We start from the raw sequence: 19,977 nt of genomic DNA, 5'->3' as shown, positions 1-19,977 counted from the left end.
GCCCTCTCTCACTATCTCTCTCAAATAAATAAATAAGTAAAATCTTTTAAAAAAGAGAGAGAGAGAGAGAGAGAACTCATGCGCACATGTGAGGGGATAGGGGCAGAGCAGGAGGGAAAGGGATGGAAACAGAACCCCTGCTGAGTGGTGAGCCTGACAAGGGGCTCTATTCCTAGGACTCTGAGATCACGACCTGAGCCAAAATGAAGAGTTGGTCGCTTAACTGACTGAGCCACCCATGCACCTCTAAGAATTCTTTATATATTCTGGATGCAAGTTCTTTGTTAGCTCTATGCACTGCCAATATTTTCTCCCAGCTTGTGTATTGCTTCTTCAGTTAATAAAGATGGTCTTTGGAGGAGCAGAATTTGTAGTTTTGATTTATCAAAATTATCCATTTTTTTCTTTTCATTTTTTTTGTGGTAAAATGTGCACAGCATAAAAATTGTGGCTTTAACTGTTTTTTAAGATTTTGTTTATTTATGTGACAGAGAGAGACACAGCGAGAGAGGGAAGATAAGCAGGGGGAGAGGGAGAGGGGGAAGCAGGCTTCCTGCCAAGGAGAGACCCCCCCCCATGCAGGGCTTGATCCCAGGACCCTGGGATCATGACCCGAGCCGAAGGCAGACGCTTAATAACTGAGCCACCCAGGCTCCCCTAGAAGAATATTTTAAAATAGTTGACATTCATTGAGCCTGTACTATGTACCATGTGGTTTACCCATATTAGACGTGTTAGTGTTTATTGAACAGTGACTCAGGAGCAAGCACCTTTTTTAGCAATTATTTTATCGATTTATTTTTTCATTAATTGATTTTATTTTTTAGAGCAGCTTCAGAGTTATAGTATAGAAACACTGAGCAGAATGTTTCGAAAGCTCCCATAGGGGCGCCTGGCTGGCTCAGTTGGCTGAGCGACTGCCTTTAGCTCAGGTCATGATCTCAGGGTCCTGGGATTGAGCTCTGCCTTGGAGCTCCCTGCTCAACAGGGTGTCTGCTTCTCCCTATCCCTCTGCTCCTCTCCCTGCTTGTGCTCTTTCTCTAGTTCTCTCTTTCTCAAATAAACAAAATCTTTAAAAAAAAATTAAAAAAAAAATCTCCCATAGACTTCTCTCTCCCCTACAGCCCCAGTTTCCCCTATTATTAACATCACATCTTTCATTAGTATGGTATATTTGTTACAGTTGATGAGTGAGTATTGGCACATTATTATTAACTGAAGTCTACAGTTTACTCTTTGGGTTGTATATTCTGTGTGTTTTGACAAATGTGCAATGTCATGTCTCCACCATTACCATATCCTACAGAATAATTTTCTTGCCTTAAAAATCCTGTGTTTCAGGGCACCTGGGTGGTTCAGTGGGTTAAGCCTCTGCCTTCGGCTCGGATCATGATCTCAGGGTCCTGGGATCGAGCCCTGCATCAGGTTCTCTGCTCAGTGGGGAGCCTGCTTCCCCCCCTCTCCTGTCTGCCTCTCTGCCTACCTGTGATATCTCTCTCCCTCTCAAGTAAATTTAAAAAATCTTTTTAAAAAAATACTGTGTTTCACCTACATTGGTCTTGCATTCAGTCTCTTCATCGTTTTTATCTACTTTGTTTGTTTACTCTTTCTGATTTTCTATAAACGATAGTCTCATCTGGTCTCAATTCTTTTTCTTATTTTATTACATTGGCCAGCACCTCTGAATCAGTGTTTAATAGTAGCCATGACTGTGGGCTTTCCAGCCCCATCCTGGACAACGTCATCCCTTCTGTTTCACCATCCAACACGATACAGATGATTTTTTTTCCAATCATGATCTTTGATCAGACTAATTTTCTCCTAGTCCCCATTAACTAAGAACTTAAAAAAAAAAAAAAGTCAGAAGTGGTTGCTGGATGCTATCCAAGGCTTTTCCAGCACAGTGAGATGATCATTTGGTATTTTTCTCCTTTTATCTCTTCATTGAGTAAGTGAGGCTTTCTGATGCTGAACTTTCCTTGCCTTTTGGGGGAAGGAAAAAAAAAAAAAACCTGCATACCCCTGGTATGTTGTCCTTTAAAGTGCAGCTGAACTCAATTTGCTGATATTTTATTTAGCATTTTTTATGCAGCGAGGCTCCTGACCCCTTCCTGGCATCTGCTTATCCTGCCTCTCAGCTGATTCCCACAGGGTGTGGGGGAGGGTCCTCTCAGAACATCTGCAACAGCTTAACCAGATGACTTCAACTCAGCAGTGCTCCCGTCCCCTTCCCAGAACTGCTCCTCCTCCAGGTAACCCTGCTACCCAGGGAAACCTTCTGCTGTTCACTTACCTTCTAGAACCCCATTCCTTAGAACTGTTGATTCGTTCTACTAAGTGGGGGGAGGGGCCAGCCACAAAGCACCCCACCCCCCCAACACCCTAGGGCCTCGGGCTTGTCTCAGTCTCCCCTGCTGATTTTGGCATTTGCAGCTGCAGCGGAGGCCAACAGAGGCCCCAAATTCTTGTTGTTCTGGTGCTGTGAGAGAGTTTTCAAGAAGCCAGACTGAGCAAAAGACAGGACCTGGTGGGAAGCAGGTAAGTTTCCACTGGTCTGACCCCACCTATCTCCTCTTCAGGTCCACAACTTGTGTCAGCTTCAGGCTTAGCTGACTCCAGGCACAGCTGGGGCAGAGGAGGCCAATGATGAAGGATCCACCTTATATCCTGTCCTCCTTGGGTCAAGGTCTCAGACTGGGGCTGGAATCTGGGATCCCCCTAAACCAGCAGCTCCTGAGGAGGCAGCTCACCTCACACCAAACCAACCCAAAGTATAGAATCTCAGTGAAACTGCTGTGCAACCTGCAGCCAGTTGCTGTCCCTCTCTGGCTCATCCACATCACTCTCCAAATTCTGACCTGGCAATAGGTCACTCAAAAAGCAAGTCAGACTCACCGTTGCTCCAGCAACAGAGACCTCCTACATCATGGAAAAAAAAAAAAAAGATCAAGTGAGGGAAAGATTTTCTTTTCTTTTTTTTTTTAAAGATTTTATTTATTTATTTGACAGAGATCACAAGTAGGCAGAGAGGCAGGCAAAGAGAGAGGAGAAAGCAGGCTCTCCACGGAGCGGAGAACCCAGTGCGGGGGTCGATCCCAGGACCCTGGGATCATGACCTGAGCCGAAGGCAGAGGCTTTAACCCACTGAGCCACCCAGGCGCCCCTCTTTTTTCTTTTAAATGCATACTGGATCATATTCTTGTTGCTCTGAGATTTATTTTTCCTTTCAAGAGTTAATAATAGAAATGTTTCCTGGGCAGTAATTATAAATCTGATTCACCTTTTCATCCCTTTTTTAAAAAATTTGATTTTTTCTTGTTACCTTTTCATCACACAATATTAAGTGTAAGAGGCCAGATTGTTCTGGAAAGCTTATTATGAAAATCTGTGGCCCCCTACGGCTTTCATGTTTTTTTTTTAAGATTTTATTTATTTATTTGACAGAGAGATCACAAGTAGGCAGAGAGGCAGGCAGAGAGAGAGAGGAGGAAGCAGGCTCCCTGCTGAGCAGAGAGCCCGATGAGGGGCTCGATCCCAGGACCCTGGGATCATGACCTGAGCTGAAGGCAGAGGCTTTAACCCACTGAGCCACCCAGGCACCCCCGGCTTTCATGTTTGATGAAATCAAGAAAAATATCTGGGGACCCCGGGTGGCTCAGTTAGTTAAGCCTCTGCCTTTGGCTCAGGTCATGATCTCGGGGCCCTGGGATTGAGCCCCACATCAGGTTCCCTGCTCTGAGGAGAGGCCTGCTTCTCCCTCTCCCTCTGCCTACCACTCCCCCTGCTTGTGTTCTTTGTGTGTGTGTGTCAAATAAATAAAATCTTTTAAAAAATCAAGAAAAATATCAGCACAATTGTCAGAAATATGAATGAGTTGGTGGGATCTGGACTCACAGGTGTTAGGGAATGAGGGTGTTTGAACTGGAGCCACGCACCAGCACAAGGCTTCCTCTTGCCCACTTCCAACATCTATTGATCCCAGATCCTCTTTACTCAGATTCTGAATTAGCCCCCTTGGTCTCCCCTCCCTGCATTCTGGCCTCTACCTTGCCCATGACTCCTGAGGGATCTAACAGCCAGCCCCCCTCCCTAGCTCACATATCCTGCATAGCTCCCTATTGCTCTCAGAACAAAATCCATCTGGTAATCCCCTGCCATTCCTCTTCCTTCCCCTCCTTATGCCCCCCCCCCCCCAGTGAGATGGCGAGGGGTCTGGACATAGAGGCAGGAAGAGCTGAGTTCAAATCCTAACTCTGCTGTCTGCCAGCTAAGCATGGGCACCTCTTTGTTGTTTTTTAAAGATTGTATTTATTTGGGGCGCCTGGGTGGCTCAGTGGGTTAAAGCCTCTGCCTTCGGCTCAGGTCATGATCTCGGGGTCCTAGGATCGAGCCCTCCCCCCCATCGGGCTCTCTGCTCAGCAGGGAGCCTGCTTCCCCCTCTCTCTCTGCCTGCCTCTCTGCCTACTTATGATCTGTCAAATTAAAAAAAAAGAAAAGATTGTATTTATTTATTTGACAAAGAGAGACACAACGAGAGAGAGAACACAAGCAGAGGGGTTTGGAGAGGAAGAAGCAGGCTGTCTGCCAAGCAGGGAACCTAATTTGGGGCTCGATCCCAGGACTCTGGGACTACGACCTGAGCCCAAAGCAGATACTCAGGACTGAGTCACCCAGGCATCCCGGGCATCTCACTCTTTGGAATTTCACTTTCCTGGTCCATAAAAATGGGTGTGTGTTCTAAAGAGGTGGATAGTTCTGGGTGCTAATGCTTTGGCCCGTGACCAAAGGCATTGCCAGGATGACTGCAGGCTCTGAGAGGACCCCAGGCCAGGGTTGCTTGTGGAAGTTCATGTTTGATGTAGGGAAAGAAGCACCAGGTTGTCTGCTCTCAGGGCAAGGTGAAAATGATGTGATTTGAAGCAGGGTTTCATGAGCCCAGGATCAGGAAAGAATCCTTGAAATGTTTTTGGTGCAAAAAGCTGGTTTGATGATAGCACAGGCATAGGACATGTGGGTGGACAGAGTTGCACTGGGATTGTGACAAGCAATTGATTATAGACTTTGGAGTTGGGGGAGGTAAAGCTAAAGGAAGTTTCCATCTAGAAAGACATTAACAGTAAGAGTGGGAGTTCCTGGAGGAAGGTTACACTCTGCTTGCCTCAAGTATTTGTGGGTGGGGGGGGTGCCTGGGTGGCTCAGTTGGTTAAGCATCTGCCGTCGGTTCAGGTGATGAACCCAGGGTTGTGGGATCGAGTCCCACGTCGGACTCCCCGCTCAGGGGGGAGTCTGCTTCTCCTTCTCCCTCTGGTCCTCCTCCTGCTTGTACGCTCTCACTCTCGCTCTTTCTCTCTCAAATAAATGAATAATCAAAATCTTAAAGAAAAAAGTATTCGTGGATGGGCTGCAAGTTCTAAGAAAATTTAACTGTATCTACGTTTCCTTTTACCTTTGTTCTCCATGTCAAAAATCACACCCCAGGTGTGGAAGGGCTGCAGGAGACCCAGAGATTACAGGAACTGGGAGGAAGGGTCAACCCCAGAAAGCAAATAGCAGCTTTGCGTCCCTGATAGGCGTGGTCCCATGTTGCTTGTCCCCACCCCAGCCCCCCCCACCTCCAGGGGCCACCACCAGCCACACAAAGGTGAAGGGTGTTTGCTAAATTCAATGCTTGCTCAAACATTTGTTTTCAAGACAAGATGCCTGCAGAGGCCCCATGCCCTTTAGCTGGGGTCAGAGCCCACAGCTGGGGTGGAGCGGGAGGAGAGGCATAGGTCGGGGAGGCTGTGCACAGCTGGACCAAGGGCTTCTTTCCAGGCCTGAGAACAGGGCCAGGGGTCCTGCGGTGAGAGTACATGCACCACTCAGTGATGTCCCTTTTTTTTTGGGGGGGGGGGTGTTGTTGCTGTGTTGCTGGGGTGAGGTCTGGAGCTGACGGCCAAGGAAGAATTCTAGAGACGTCTTTGGTGCAAAAAGGTGGTTTTATAAAAGCACCAGGAGGGGACCTATGGGCAGACAGGGCTGCATTGGGATTGTGAAGAGCAATCGCTTATATATACTATGGAGCTGGGGGAGGTGAAGACGGAGGGAAGTTTCCAGAAGGACTTTGATCTGCTAAAGAAGGCTCATAGGATCCTGGAGGCCTGGATGTTGTCAGGCTCAGGTTGTTTTTCCCTCTAGCAAGGCACTAACAGAAGACAGCTGGGAGTTTCCTGGAGGAACGTTATATCCTGCCTGCCTCAGGTACTTGTCAGTGGGCTGCAGGTTATAAGGAGATTTAATTTTGTTTTTAAGATTTATTTATTTATTTATTTGAGAGAGAGAGAGCGCACAAGCAAGGGGAGTGGGAGAAGGAGAATCAGGCTCCCTACTCAGCCTGATCAAGAATCAGTCTCACCCAGATTTAACTTTTTAAAAATATTTATTTATTTGGGGGTGCCTGGGTGGCTCAGTGGGTTAAGCCTCTGCCTTCGGCTCAGGTCATGATCTCAGGGTCCTGGGATCGAGCCCCTCGTCGGGCTCTCTGCTTGGCGGGGAGCCTGCTTCTCCCTCTCTCTGTGCCTGCCTCTCTGCCTACTTGTGATCTCTCTCTCTGTCAAATAAATAAATAAAATCTTTAAAAAAAAAGAAATTTATTTTTAAAATATTTATTTATTTGAGGGACACCTGGATGGCTCAGTCATTAAGTGTCTGCCTTTGGCTCAGGTCATGATCTCAGGGGCCTGGGATGGAGCCAGTCATCGGGCTCTCTGCTCAGCGGGGAGCCTGCTTCTCCCTCTCCCCCTGCTTGTGTTCCCTCTCGCATTGTGTGTGTGTCTCTCTCTCAAATAAATAAATCTTCAAAAAAAAAAAAAAAGGTTTAGTTATTTGAGAGAGGGAGAGAGCACCGGCACATACACGTGCCGGCACGGGAGCAACTGGGGGAGGAGAAGAGGAAGACAATCTTCAGCGGACCCGCCCCCTCTCCTGCCCCACCCACCCTCTTGCTAAGCATGGAGCCCAAACCCCGGGCTCCATCTCCGGACACTGCGATCAGGACCGGAGTCCAAACCCCGAGTTCAAGAGTGGGTTACTTAACAAAATGAGCACCCCTTCCCCCCACGGGTGCCCCAGGAGAGTCAATCTTTTTTTTTTAATATTTTATTTATTTATTTGACAGACAGAGATCACAAGTAGGCAGAGAGGCAGGCAGAGAGAGAGGGGGAAGCAGGTTCCCCGCTGAGCAGAGAGCCCGATGCGGGGCTCGATCCGGGGACCCTGGGATCATGACCTGAGCCGAAGGCAGGGGCTTTAACCGACTGAGCACCCCCTCCCCCAGCGAGTGCCCCAGGAGATTCAATCTTATCTGCATTTCCTTTTTGCCTTTGTTCCCCACATCAGTTCCACGACACCAGCATCGTGAATGTCTTAAATGTCACTGAATTGTACACTCTAATTGTACACTCTAATTGGTTAATTTGATGTCATATGAATTTCACCTCAATAAACAATAATAGATAAGTAAAATACTGTACTACAAAAAAAAAAAAAAGAAAGAAAAAAGACTCACACCTGACATGGAGAGCAAAGGGAAAAGAAATGTAGATTAATCCCCTTATAACCTGCAGCTCAGGGCACCTGGGTGGCTCAGTGGGTTAAGTGACTCCCTTCAGGTCAGGTCATGATCCTGGAGTTCTAGGATTGAGTCCCGCATCAGACTCCCTGCTGAGCAGGAAGTCTGCTTGACCCTCTCCCCTCTCATGCTCTCTCTCTCAAGTAAATAAACAAAATCTTTAAAAAAAAATTTAATAAGGGCGCCTGGGTGGCTCAGTGGGTTAAAGCCTCTGCCTTTGGCTCAGGTCGTGATCCCGGGGTCCTGGGATCGAGCCCTACATCGGGCTCTCTGCTCGGCGGGGAGCCTGCTTCCTCCTCTCCCTCTGCCTGCCTCTCTGCCTACTTGTGATCTCTGTCTGTCAAATAAATAAATAAAATCTTTAAAAAAAATTTAATAACCTGCAGCTCATTGACAAATATATATATACATTTATATATATTATTATATTATTATATATTATATATTTTTATATATATATGATGAGTCATAATCTCAGACCCCTATCTAATTGGGGAGTTATGGCTTGATAATAATCCCCTTTTCTCCCAAATTGCTTCGTGGGCATGTAGGACTAGGAAAGTATATTTAGAGTCAGTAAAGGTATTAATTTTGCGGCCCTTTGCCAATCGAAAAGCAGGAGTGAGCACTATTTTTTTTAAGATTTTATATATTGATTTGAGAGAGAGAGAGTGCAGAAGCAGGGGGAGCAGCAGAAAGAGAGAGGGGTGGAGAAGCAGGCTCCCCGCTGAGCAGGGAACCCTATGCGGGGCTCCATCCCGGGACCCTGAGCTCATGACCTGAGCCGAAGGCACATGCTTAGTGGATTGAGCCATCCAGGCGCCCCTAACAGGTTTTGAGAATTATTTCAGGAGTATCTGTAAGACTGCCTGGTAGTTAGTAAGTCAAACTCCTATCATCCATTGGTAGTCTTTGGTCTCTAAGACCCTCTGGACCTGATGGGAAGTCATTGCTGCTGTCGGGGACGGTCCCATAGTAAGTTTTGAGGTTTCTTTTCTTTTTTTAATTAATTTATTTATTTGACAGAGAAAGACGCAGGGAGAGAGGGAAGGAAACACAAGCAGGGAGAGGGGGAGAGGGAGAAGCAGGCTTCCTGCTGAGCAGGGAGTCCCATGTGGGACTCGATCCCGGGACCCTGGGATCATGACCTGAGCCAAAGGCAGATGCTTAACAGCTGAGCCACCCAGGTGCCCCTGTTTTGGAGCTTCTTCTACCAGAGGGCTGTTGTATGCTGGGTAAATCCTCTATTTGTAATGTTACATCAGTAGTTCCTGGGACTAATATGACTAAGGAACAAAACCATCAAGAAGCCCTTTTTGTTTGAGGTCTAGACTTAACAGCATCCTAATCACGAGGGATCACTGGCAGGTGAGAAAAGACTTGTCTCAGAAGATAAGGGTCTCCCCAAGTGCGCCATCCAATCCAATCACAGGCAAAATGGGGTCACCTGTTATCTCCACAAATCCATAGTTAACCCCATGGAGGGGGGGACCCTCTGGCTTTTAAGGGGCAATTTTGTCCTCCCAGCCACACAGAATGGGTCAAGGTGGTAGTTGAGTTATACAATTGTTGGAGAATTCATCCCATTTTCCAGCTGTTCAAATAATCGTATGCCCGAGGGGTCCCGTGATTATCTCCACAGAACAGGCACGGAAGTTGTCCGTAGGAGAGCTGCTGTGGTAATTTCTCTAAAGTTTACCACAAGTTGTCTAGCTTAGGCAAACAACGAACATTCAGAGATCATCAGAACTAGAATTGAACATCCACAAAGTTGGGTAATTAAAACATAATGTTTCTCTCGAAAATCACCATTATTTCCAGAAATAGCCAAATTAAGACTGATTTGTTTGCAAAACGAGTCCAGTTTTTAAAAAACTTGGCATAATTATAAACTCAGCAAGAATAGTGATTGGCCATAGAGATCTTTTAAAATCCACTTTGCTGGCACTCTTTTTTTTTTTTTTAAGATTTTATTTATTTATTTTTGTGAGAGCGGGCATGAGTGGGGGAAGAGGCAGAGGCAGAGGGAGTGGGAGAAGCAGACTCCCTGCTGAGCAGGGAGCCCAATGTGGGGCTCAATCCCAGGACCCTGAGATCATGACCTGAGCCAAAGGCAGAGGCTTAACTGACTGAGCCACCCAGGTGCCCTTGCTAGAACTTTCAAAAGGAATTTCGATTGAACTTTTAGTAGCCTCTCTAGGCCAGAAGCCAAGCCAAATACTTGTCGTCAGACATGCCTGTAATACCTGTAGATTTGGGGGAATTCCTCTTTACAAGGTCCCCAAAATTTCCTGAGGTTCCTGCACCTGCCACAAAGGGACACTTTCTACTCAGCTGGTGAGGCTGTTGGGAACTCTGTGAGCAGCTATGAGGCCGACAGTTCCAAGGGACTCTATGGCTCCAGGTTTCATAAAGTCAACCTCAGTTTCTTAAAGCTGTCTGGTGATATCTGAGTCTATGCACGTCTTTCTCAAATATGACATTCCAGTCAAAGCCTTGGTAACAGAACCAATGTTTCTAATGCTGTCCTGTTACAAGGAGAACAGATTCATTTTTTTTTTTAGATTTTATTTATTTATTTGACAGAGAGAGACATCACAATTAGGCAGAGAGGCAGGCAGAGACAGAGAGGGAAGCAGGCTCCCTGTTGAGCAGGGAGCCCAATGCAGGGCTCCATCCCAGGACCCTGAGACCATGACCTGAGCTGAAGGTAGAGGCTTAACCCACTGAGCCACCCAGGTGCCCCGGGAGAACAGATTCTTATTGAAATTTGCAAATAACTCTGATTGCCACAAAAGAAATACTTACTGAGACTTATTGAATTTCAGAGGATTCAGGTAGAGAGAAAAGTTAAGTGCTTCCATTTGTTTACAAATGAGTACTTTTTTTTTAAGATTTTATTTTTATTTTTTTATTTTTTTAAAGATTTTATTTATTTGACAGACAGATCACAAGTAGGCAGAGAGGCAGGCAGAGAGAGAAGGGAGGAAACAGGTTCTCTGCTGAGCAGAGAGCCCGATGCGGGGCTCGATCCCAGGACGCTGGAATCATGACCTGAGCCGAAAGCAGAGACTTTAACCCACTGAGCCACCCAGGGGCCCCAAGGTTTTATTTATTTATTTGACAGAGAGAGAGAGAAAGAAAGCACAGGCAGGGGAAGCGGCAGGCAGAGGGAGAGGGAGCAGCAAGCTCCCTACCGAGCAGGGGGTCCATCTCAGGACTCTGGGATCACAGCCCAAGCTGAAGGCAGATGCTTTGTGAACTGAGCCACCCAGGAACCCCACACGAATCAATATTTTATCACATTTTTGTAAGTCACAGATATCTTAAGAGAAAGTTTCCTTAAGCTGCAAGAGCAAACATTAGAAAAGCAACAATATTTCAAACATGAGTCACAAACACTATAATTGTCTTCCTCGGTTCATTTAGTTTCATGTTGCTAATTCTTGTTCAGTTTGAATGCAGCTCCTTTTTTTTTTTTTAAGATTTTATTTATTTTACTCGAGAGAGAGAGAGAGCACAAGCAGGGGGAGCAGCACAGGGAGACGAGGAAGCAGGCTCCCCACTGAGCAGGAAGCCCGACACGGGGCTCAATCCCAAGACCCTGGGATCATGACCCGGGTTGAAGGCAGACGCTTAACTGACTGAGCGACCCAGGTGCCCCTGAATGTAGCTTTTTAGTTCTGGAAATTCTTACCCATTCTAGTTTTATGATCTTAAAGATATCAAATATCTGGATTTGTCCTAAAATTCCTTTTTATGAATCTCCTTGAAGAGGAACTACATTTTGCAAGAGAATAAGAGTAATTATAAATGATAAAAACTCAGAAATGGACATTTTTAAAATTATTTATCTGAGAGAAGAGAGGGAATGAGGGAGCACAAGCAGAGGGGAGAGGGAGAAGCAGGCCCCCCTCCCAGCAGGGAGCTCAACATGGGGCTTGATTCTGGAACCCCGGGATCATGACCCGAGCGGAAGGCAAACGTTCAACTGAGTCACCCAGGTGCCTCAGAAGTGGACATTGTTAACAACCTGATCAACTTGATATGAGTTTATTATGATGCAGTTGACAAGGAAATTCAATTATTTCTGTGAATAGAACACTTCAATAATTAGAATATGCAGTGATGGCCTTATAACCAGAACTTAATGTACCAAATAAATAAAGCTAATTAGTCAAAGAGAATTTGTTTACAATTTAAACCTTAGGGAAGTTTGTTAAAACCTTAGAAAAAATTTTTGAAGAGTTTTAGAATGTCTTTTTTTTTTTTAAGATTTTATTTATTTATTTATTTGGCAGACAGAGATCACAAGTAGGCAAAGAAGCAGGCAGAGAGGAGGAAGCAGGCTCCCCGCTGAGTAGAGAGCCCCATGCGGGGCTGATCCCAGGACCCTTAGATCATGACCCGAGCTGAAGGCAGAGGCTTTAACCCACTGAGCCACCCAGGCACCCCTAGAATGTCTTTTTCTCTTTATTTTCACTTATTTATTTTTAAAGATTTTACTTATTTGTCAGAGAGAGAGAGAGTACACAAGTTGTGGGAGTGGCAAGCAGAAGGAGAAGCAGACTCCCTACTGAGCAGAGAGCCCAATGAGGGACTCGATCCCAGGACCCTGGGATCATGATCTGAGCCAAAGGCAGACACTCAATCGAATGAACCATGCAGGCATCCCTAAAAACTTAAAAAGTTTTAAAGCACATGTCTAAATTGAATTATGGATCATCAAAGACTTGATAAAGACAAAGCAGAAACTGCTTTTTCTGGGCAATGAAAAGAGACAACAACTTTGGTAACATTTTCTTATCAGGAACAGACCAACAGGGGCACCTGGGTGGCTCAGAGGTTTAACCCTCTGCTTTCAGCTCAGGTCCTGGTTTCAGGGTCTGCTCTGCTCAGCAGGGAGCCTGTCTCCCCCTCTTTCTCTGCCTGCCTCTCTGCCTACTTGTGATCTCTCTCTCTCTCTCTCTCTCTGTCAAATAAATAAATAAAATTTTTTAAATCTTTTTTAAAAAGATTTTATTTATTTGTTTTAGAGAAAGCAAGATAGAGTGAGCAGGGGGAGGGGCAGAGGGAGAGAGAGAATGTTAAGATGACTGCACCCAGCCCCGAGCCTGACGAGCCTGACACGGGGCTCCATCTCAGGAACCCGGGACCATGACCTGAGCCCAAACCAAGAGTCGGATGCTCAAAAGACATGAGCCACCCAGGTGCCCCCAGAATTTCAATCTTTTACCAGTGTACTTTTAAAATCCATTAATTTTAATCTTAGTCTGTCTTGACCACACATAAAATTCCTTTCCAAAGACTTCCCTTCACAAAACCTTCTACAACTTTCCTTTGCATTCAGATTTTGTCCCAAGCCACTTCTCTCCAAATAGCCAATCTCATTTAGGACAAAATTACCTTCTTCTGCCTTCAACAAACACGTATTCCCATTCCTCAAACCCTTCTTCCACATACAGAGTTCCTTTCCTTCTTTCCAATAGTTATTAATTACATTTAGCAGAATTTTGCCCTCTTTGAAACCTTAGTGTCTGGGGAAAAACCAAGGAGTAACCAGTTGTGAACTGTCACACCAGAGCCCTTTAGATGGCAAATTTATGGATATATGTAAGCACAAACATGTTCTCCAACAGACCCAAATATCCTTAGTTTCTCTGCAATAAGAAGTCAAAAGCACAAACCTACATTCAGGAATCAGTGCTGTAGCTGGAGTGGGTGGTGTTAGGTCCAGGGGATGCTCTTCTTGCTCTTCCATGGTGGGGGTAGGAGGAGAAGCCAATGGTGCTGGAGGCACCAAGCATGGTCTAGAGGCCATTTATATAGGCCACACCCAAGGTGGTGCAGAAACAAGAGGAGGGGGAGAGGGAGGATGAAGCAGAAGAGGCTAAGAGCTGCCAGAAAGCAGAGAACAAGGTTTCCCCATCCTAAACCTCATCAGCTCAACCATATGAGCAGACCCCATGTTTTTCTTCAACCAACGTGGAAACAGGCCATCCATCTGGGGCCAGAGACGACAGGGAACTTCCCTGAGACTAAAGGAGTATTGGCAGCAGCTTGGGAATATTTTGTAAAGTCCCTGTCCCCAAGGTTGACTAACCAGAAACGGTTGGCTTCAATTATCATAGCCATTAACCTGGGAAATGAATGAGGGAGAAGCCCCCTGTTTCTATTAGGAGGAGGAACAATGAAAGAAGGTCAGTGTCCCCTTCATTATGAATAGCCTGTGTTTCCTCCAGCAACCTCGGTTCTATCAGGAGAAGGCCTGTTCAGGAGACACCTGGGTGGCTCAGTAGGTTAAGCATCTGCATTTGGCTCAAGTCATGATTCCAGGGTCCTGGGATCGAGTCCTGCATCAGGTTTCTTGCTAAGTGGGGAGCCTGCTTCTCTCTGTCTCTCTCCCTTAGCCCTCCCCACTGCTCATGCCTCCCTTACACCACAGGATAGGTCATTCCAACAGAAAACGAATAAGGAAACAGTGGCCTTGAATGACACATTAGACCAGATGCACTTAACATACATATACAGAACATTCCAGATCACACGTTAGGCCACAAAGCAAGTCTCCATAAATTCAAGAAGACTGAAGTCATATCAAGTATCTCTTCTGACCACCATGTTATAAAACTAGAAATCAATTACAAGAAGAAAAATGGGAAAACCACAAAAATGTGGAGATTCAACAGGATGCAGCCAAACAAACAATAGGTCATCAAATAAATCAAAGGGGAAAAATAAGATTACCTAGAGACAAATGAAGATAGAAATACAACGTACCAAAATCTATGGGATGCAGCCAAAAGGGTTCTAAGAGGGAAGTTCATAGCAATACAGGCTCTCCTCAAAAAACAAACAAACAAAAAATCACAGATAAACAATCTAACTTAACACCTAAAGGAACTAGAAAAAGAAGAACAAACAAAGGCTAAAAGTAGGAGGAAGAAGGAAATCATAAAGTTCAGGGTGGAAATAAATTACTAAAGACTAAAAAGACAATAGAAAAGATCAATGAAACAAAGCTGGTTCCTTAAAAAGATAAACAACAGGGGCACCTAGGTGGCTCAGTGGGTTAAGTCTCTGCCTTCAGCTCAGGTCATGGTCTCAGGGTCCTGGGATTGAGCCCCACATCAGGCTCTCTGCTCAGTGGGGAGCCTGCTTCCCCCTCTCTGTCTGCCTGCCTCTCTACCTACTTGTGATTTCTCTCTCTGTTAAATAAATAAATAAAAATTCTTAAAAAAAAAAAAAGATAAACAACATTTACCAACCTTTAGCTTGACCAACCAAGAAACAGGGGGAGTTAGTGTTTCATGGGGATAGAGTTTCAGTCTGACACAAGGAGAAAGTTCTATGGATGGAGGCTGGTGATGACCACACAATAATGTGAATGTGATTAATGCCCCTGAACTGTTCACTTAAACATGGTTAAAATGGATGTGATTTATAATTTACTCCAAATTAGGAGGAAAAAAGTGTTCTAGAGTCTTCAGGGGTCAGATTCCTAGAATTTGGGTATTTTAGGGACAATAACCTTCGAGCATGTCCCTCTGAGCATACTCCAGGCTCTGACCCAGGCCAGCAGGCTTGTCCACAGCACCCTCTCTCAGTGGGCTGGCCAGACTCCGGCAGAAGCTCTGGTTGGACCACGATGGGTGTGTCCATTATGGGCTTGCCGCAACAAGGGAGACCCACACCATGGGGATAAGAAGGGGTTTGTTTGTATTGAGTCCAAGGAAGGCTAGTTTTGCACTGGACTGGACCCAAACAGAATGGGGGGAATGACTCTCTGTTTGGGCATCTTGATTTTTATCTAGGAGACAGGAGGAATGTGGTGAGGCTGCAGCTATACCTGTGATAAGTGACTGTTGTTCCTTGTAGCCAGGAAGGGGGACGTTTGGCCATTTTTGTGGATTGTATGACGTTCTTGTTTTTCTCCGTGCTCAGACAGGGTTATGAAAGGTCTTTCAGGGCACCTGGGTGGCTCAGTCGGTTAAGCAACTGCCTTCGGCTCAGGTCATGATCCTGGAGTCCCAGGATTGAGTCCCACTTCAGAGTCCCTGCTCAGCGGGGAGTCTGCTTCTCTCCCTGACCCTCCCCCTTTTCATGCTCTCTCTCTCTCATTCTCTCTCTCAAATAAATAAACAAATTTTTTTTAAAAAAGAAGAAGAGGGGAACATGGGTGGTTTCGTGGATTAAGCCTCTGCCTTCAGCTCAGGTCATGATCTCAGGGTCCTGGGATCGAGCCTGGCATCAGGCTCCCTGCTCTGCGGGAAGCCTGCTTCTCCCTCTCCCCCTCCCCCTGCTTGTGTTCCCTCTCTCGCTGTGTCTTTCTCTCTCAAATAGATAAATAAAATCTTAAAAAAAAAAAAAAGAAAAGGTCTTCCTTCCCCCATTTTAAAATTTTGAAATGATTAAAGACCCACAAGAAATTGCAAAAGTAGTACAGAGTGGTTCCCTGTACTGATCACAAAGCTACCGTGAAAAATACAATCTTAGGTACTTTTGTACATTTAAAAAACCATGAAATATCTCTCTTACTTAGAAAAGGAATTCCGCAGCGCCTGGGTGGCTCAGTGTGTTAAAGCCTCTGCCTTTGGCTTGGGTCATGATCCCAGGGTCCTGGGATGGAGCCCCGCATTGGGCTCTCTGCTCAGTGGAGAGCCTGCTTCCCACCCCCCACCCCCCCGCCTGTCTCTCTGCCTACTTGTCATCTCTGTCTGTCAAATAAATAAATAAATATTTTTAAAAAGAAAGGAAGGAAGGAAGGAAGGAAGGAAGGAAGGAAGGAAGGAAGGAAAGGAATTCCTTTCCCATTGCTGCCACACCAGATGACAACACATTTAGCAGCTGAAATTTCTTATCTCGGGTGTTCCGTGGGTCCAGAGTACAGGCGCAGCATAGCTCAATTGGGGTTAGCACTCGGGGTCTGACAGAGCCAAAGTCAAGGCGAAATTCAGTGGTACTTAATACAACCATCACCTCTGTCTAGATCCAGAACATTCCCATCCCCACAAAAGGAGACTCTACCCCATGAGCAGCCACTCCTCCTCCCCCACCCCCAGCCTCTGGAAGCCACCAGTCTGCTCTCTGTCTCTATGGATTGGCCTGTTCTGGATGTTTCATATACATGGGCTCCTACAACGTGTGGCCTTTCAAGTCTGCCTTCTCTCACTCCTCACGATGTGTTCAATGTTCTTCCACACTGTGGTAGGAGCCCAAGCTTCATTCCTTTTTATGGCTAAAGAATATTCCCCTGTATGGGTGCAACACATTTTGTTCATCCATTCATCTGTTGATAGGCATCTCAGTTGTTTCCATCTTTGGATGGTTGTCTGCCATCCTGTTATAAACACGTATGGACAGGATTTTGTGTCTTTTAGCCATTTTTGTCCCATTTGCTGGAGTAGACACTCTCAAGAATACGCACGGAAAGACATTATTTCCTTTAAATCGGCTTTAAAGTTTCCCAAGTTAGGAGAAAAGGGAGGAAGACGAAGAAAGAAGTGAGGGGAGTCATCATCAGACCTGACATTTCCACTGTCAAAAAAGGACCTTTAGGATTCTTAGGGGGAGAAGTTTCAGTGGAGGAAAATTCATTTGGCACATGCATGCACAAAACAGAGTCACTACACTCAGTTAAAAAACATTAATTTGGGTCCTTGACAACCTCCTCAGACCCTAGATTGTAGAGTCAGCCCTTATTACAGACACCCAAGGTCTGAAACAAACAAAGGGGTATCTCCTATATTTGGCCAAATTCTCTATTTAGACAGATGCAACAGAGGATCTCTTTGTGACAGTTTTTTTTTTCTTTCTGTTTCTAGATTCCTGTCCAATGAAAGTCCCCTTAGTGGCCACTGCTTTTTTAAACTGCATTCCAAGTTGTCCCTGGTGGGGACAGTACCAGCAGAAAGAGCCATGTCTGTGTTAGTCTGATGGAAATATGAAAGACACGGGTGCCTGGTCCAGAAGAGGGGCAGCTTTTGATGGAGAAGGGATAGCGCATGTGCAACCTTGGGTCTCTGGGACTTTGTTAGAAGCTGGCTGATATCCATCAGAGGCCGGATGCACCCCTTGGCTCCAGGCAGATGGAGCTAAAAAAGCAGAGAAACAAAGATAGGATCGGTTGGAGGAGATGACCTTTTAGGGGTCTGTCTTTTCTCTTTTCCCTTTAAGATCCCGGAATGGTGAAAAGTTTGTCCAAAGGATGCCGGTCTGAGAGACCTTCCCAACTCCTCAGCCACCAGCGCTGAGTCAAGGGTGTCTTACAGGGCCTTGGCCTCTCTCTCGTAACAGGCCCTTCCTCTCATGGACCCACAACCCTCAAGGGTTGTGGTGGGCCTCCGAAGTATGTTCATATCCCGACCCCCAGAACTGCCACTGTGACCTTATTTGGAAATAGGGCTTCTGTAGGTGTGGTTAAGGCAAGGGTCTCAAGATGAGACCATCCTGTATTTAGGGTGGGCCTTAAATACAATGACAAGCGTCCTTATAAGAGACACAAGAGGAGCACCTGGGTGGCTCAGCAGGTTAAAACCTCTGCCTTCGGCTCAGGTCATGATCCCAGGGTCCTGGGATTGAGCCCCACATCGGGTGCTCTGCTCGTCAGGGAGCCTGCTTCCTTCTCTCTCTCTGCCTGCCTCTCTGCCTACTTGTGATCTCTGTCTGTCAAATAAATAAATAAAATCTTAAAAAAATAAAAAAACAGAGAGAGAGACACAAGAGAAGTCCAGGTGAAGGAGGAGGCAGAGATTGGTCACAAGCTGACGGATGCCTGGGGCTACCAGAAGGTGAAAGAGGCAAGGAACGATGCTTCCTAAGAGCTCTTGGAGGGTCCCAGGTAGGGGAAATGAGGGTCTTGGAGGACCTCCATCCCTGTTGACTCTCTTCAGCCAAAACCCACCAGAAACACAGCTGCATTGTGTATTGTTGCCTGGCTTGTTGCAATGAGGCTCTGTGGAGCCTTCTGGAAAAAGGGTGGTAAGAAGGGTTTGTTATGAAGCTGGGCTTTATGTTAGGTGACTCGAGTGGGGGCTGCTCAAGGAAGTGGGGCCAATTCTCTACTTATTTTGACACTTTTTACCTAGGAGTTGGGGGAACCACATGGGGCCAACACTGTGATTAGTGAGAAGGAGCTGTCACACTGTTAGCCAGGACACCAACGGGGAGTTTTGACCCTTTTTGTGGTTTGGAGCATGCCCTTATTTTTGTCTGTGGTCAGAGCAACCGGAGGGGTCTTGTCTTCGTCTCGCTCCAAGCTGGCCAGAGCAACCTTCTCTGATACTGATGTTCTGTAGGATTATGTTCAACAGGAGAACACCGTGGCTTAGCTGTGGACCCTGTGCCAACTCCCAGCAGACCAAGGTCAGGATCAGCATGCTTCTCTTTCACTCTACAGTCATCACCCAGCCTTTCACATGTTTTCCCTCTGCCCAGAATGCCTTCTTCACCCACCTCTGCTTAAATGCCACCTCCTCTGAGAAGGCCTCTTTGATCACCCAGCCTGCTGGCTTCCATAACCCACTTCCAACAAGGGGAATAGCTTCTGTCTATGGCTAGGATCATATTTTTTGTGTGTGACTTCCTGATTGTGAGCTCCAGAAGACCAGAGACCATGTCTGTCTAACTTGTCACTGGATTCCCAGCACTGGCTCGAAGTAGACACTCAATACTTAATTGAGAACGAGAGCATCTATGACCTATCGAGTGTCACAATGATAGAACCCAAGAATCCCTGGCCCTGGGAGCCACACCCTGTAGCAAGAGTGCCTGGTTGGTGGCAAAAGTCACCTTGCAGAGGATTTAGCTTGTTCTGGAACGATTCACTTGACCTACACTTCTGAGTTATGTCAATATGAAGTAAGAGGCTTACTGCCCCCAGGAAAGTGTGACAAACCAGTCTCTTTTTAAATTTTTTTTTTTTTAAACCTTTACCAGTGGAAGGTTTAAACCTTCCAATGGACTCTTTACCAGTAGAAGGCTTTTAAACCTTTAAGCTTTTAAACCTTAAAGGTTTTTAAACCTTTACCAGTGGACTCTTTACCAGTGGAAGGCTCACTAGGTGTTGGCTTTGCCACCTCCAAACATCCCACACCCTGATAATGAACAATATCAACCTGACCCTTGAACAACATGGGTTTTTAACTGCGTGGGTCCATTTATACAAGGGTGGTTTTTTTGTTGTTGTTGTTTTGTCCAGGATTGGGGCATCTGGCTGGCTCAGTTGGTAGAATATGCAACTCTTGATCTCAAGGTCATGAGTTCAAGCCCCACATTGGGGACAGAGATTACTTAATAGATAAATAAATTAATTAATTAAAAAATACAATTCAGTACTATTTCCTCTACCTTACCTACCTCTACTAGTA

This window comes from Martes martes, assembly GCF_963455335.1.
Source record: "Martes martes genome assembly, chromosome: 1".
Classification (NCBI taxonomy): Eukaryota; Metazoa; Chordata; class Mammalia; order Carnivora; family Mustelidae; genus Martes; species Martes martes.
The sequence above is the reverse complement of the archived record's forward strand: the minus strand, read 5'-3'. Positions refer to the sequence as shown.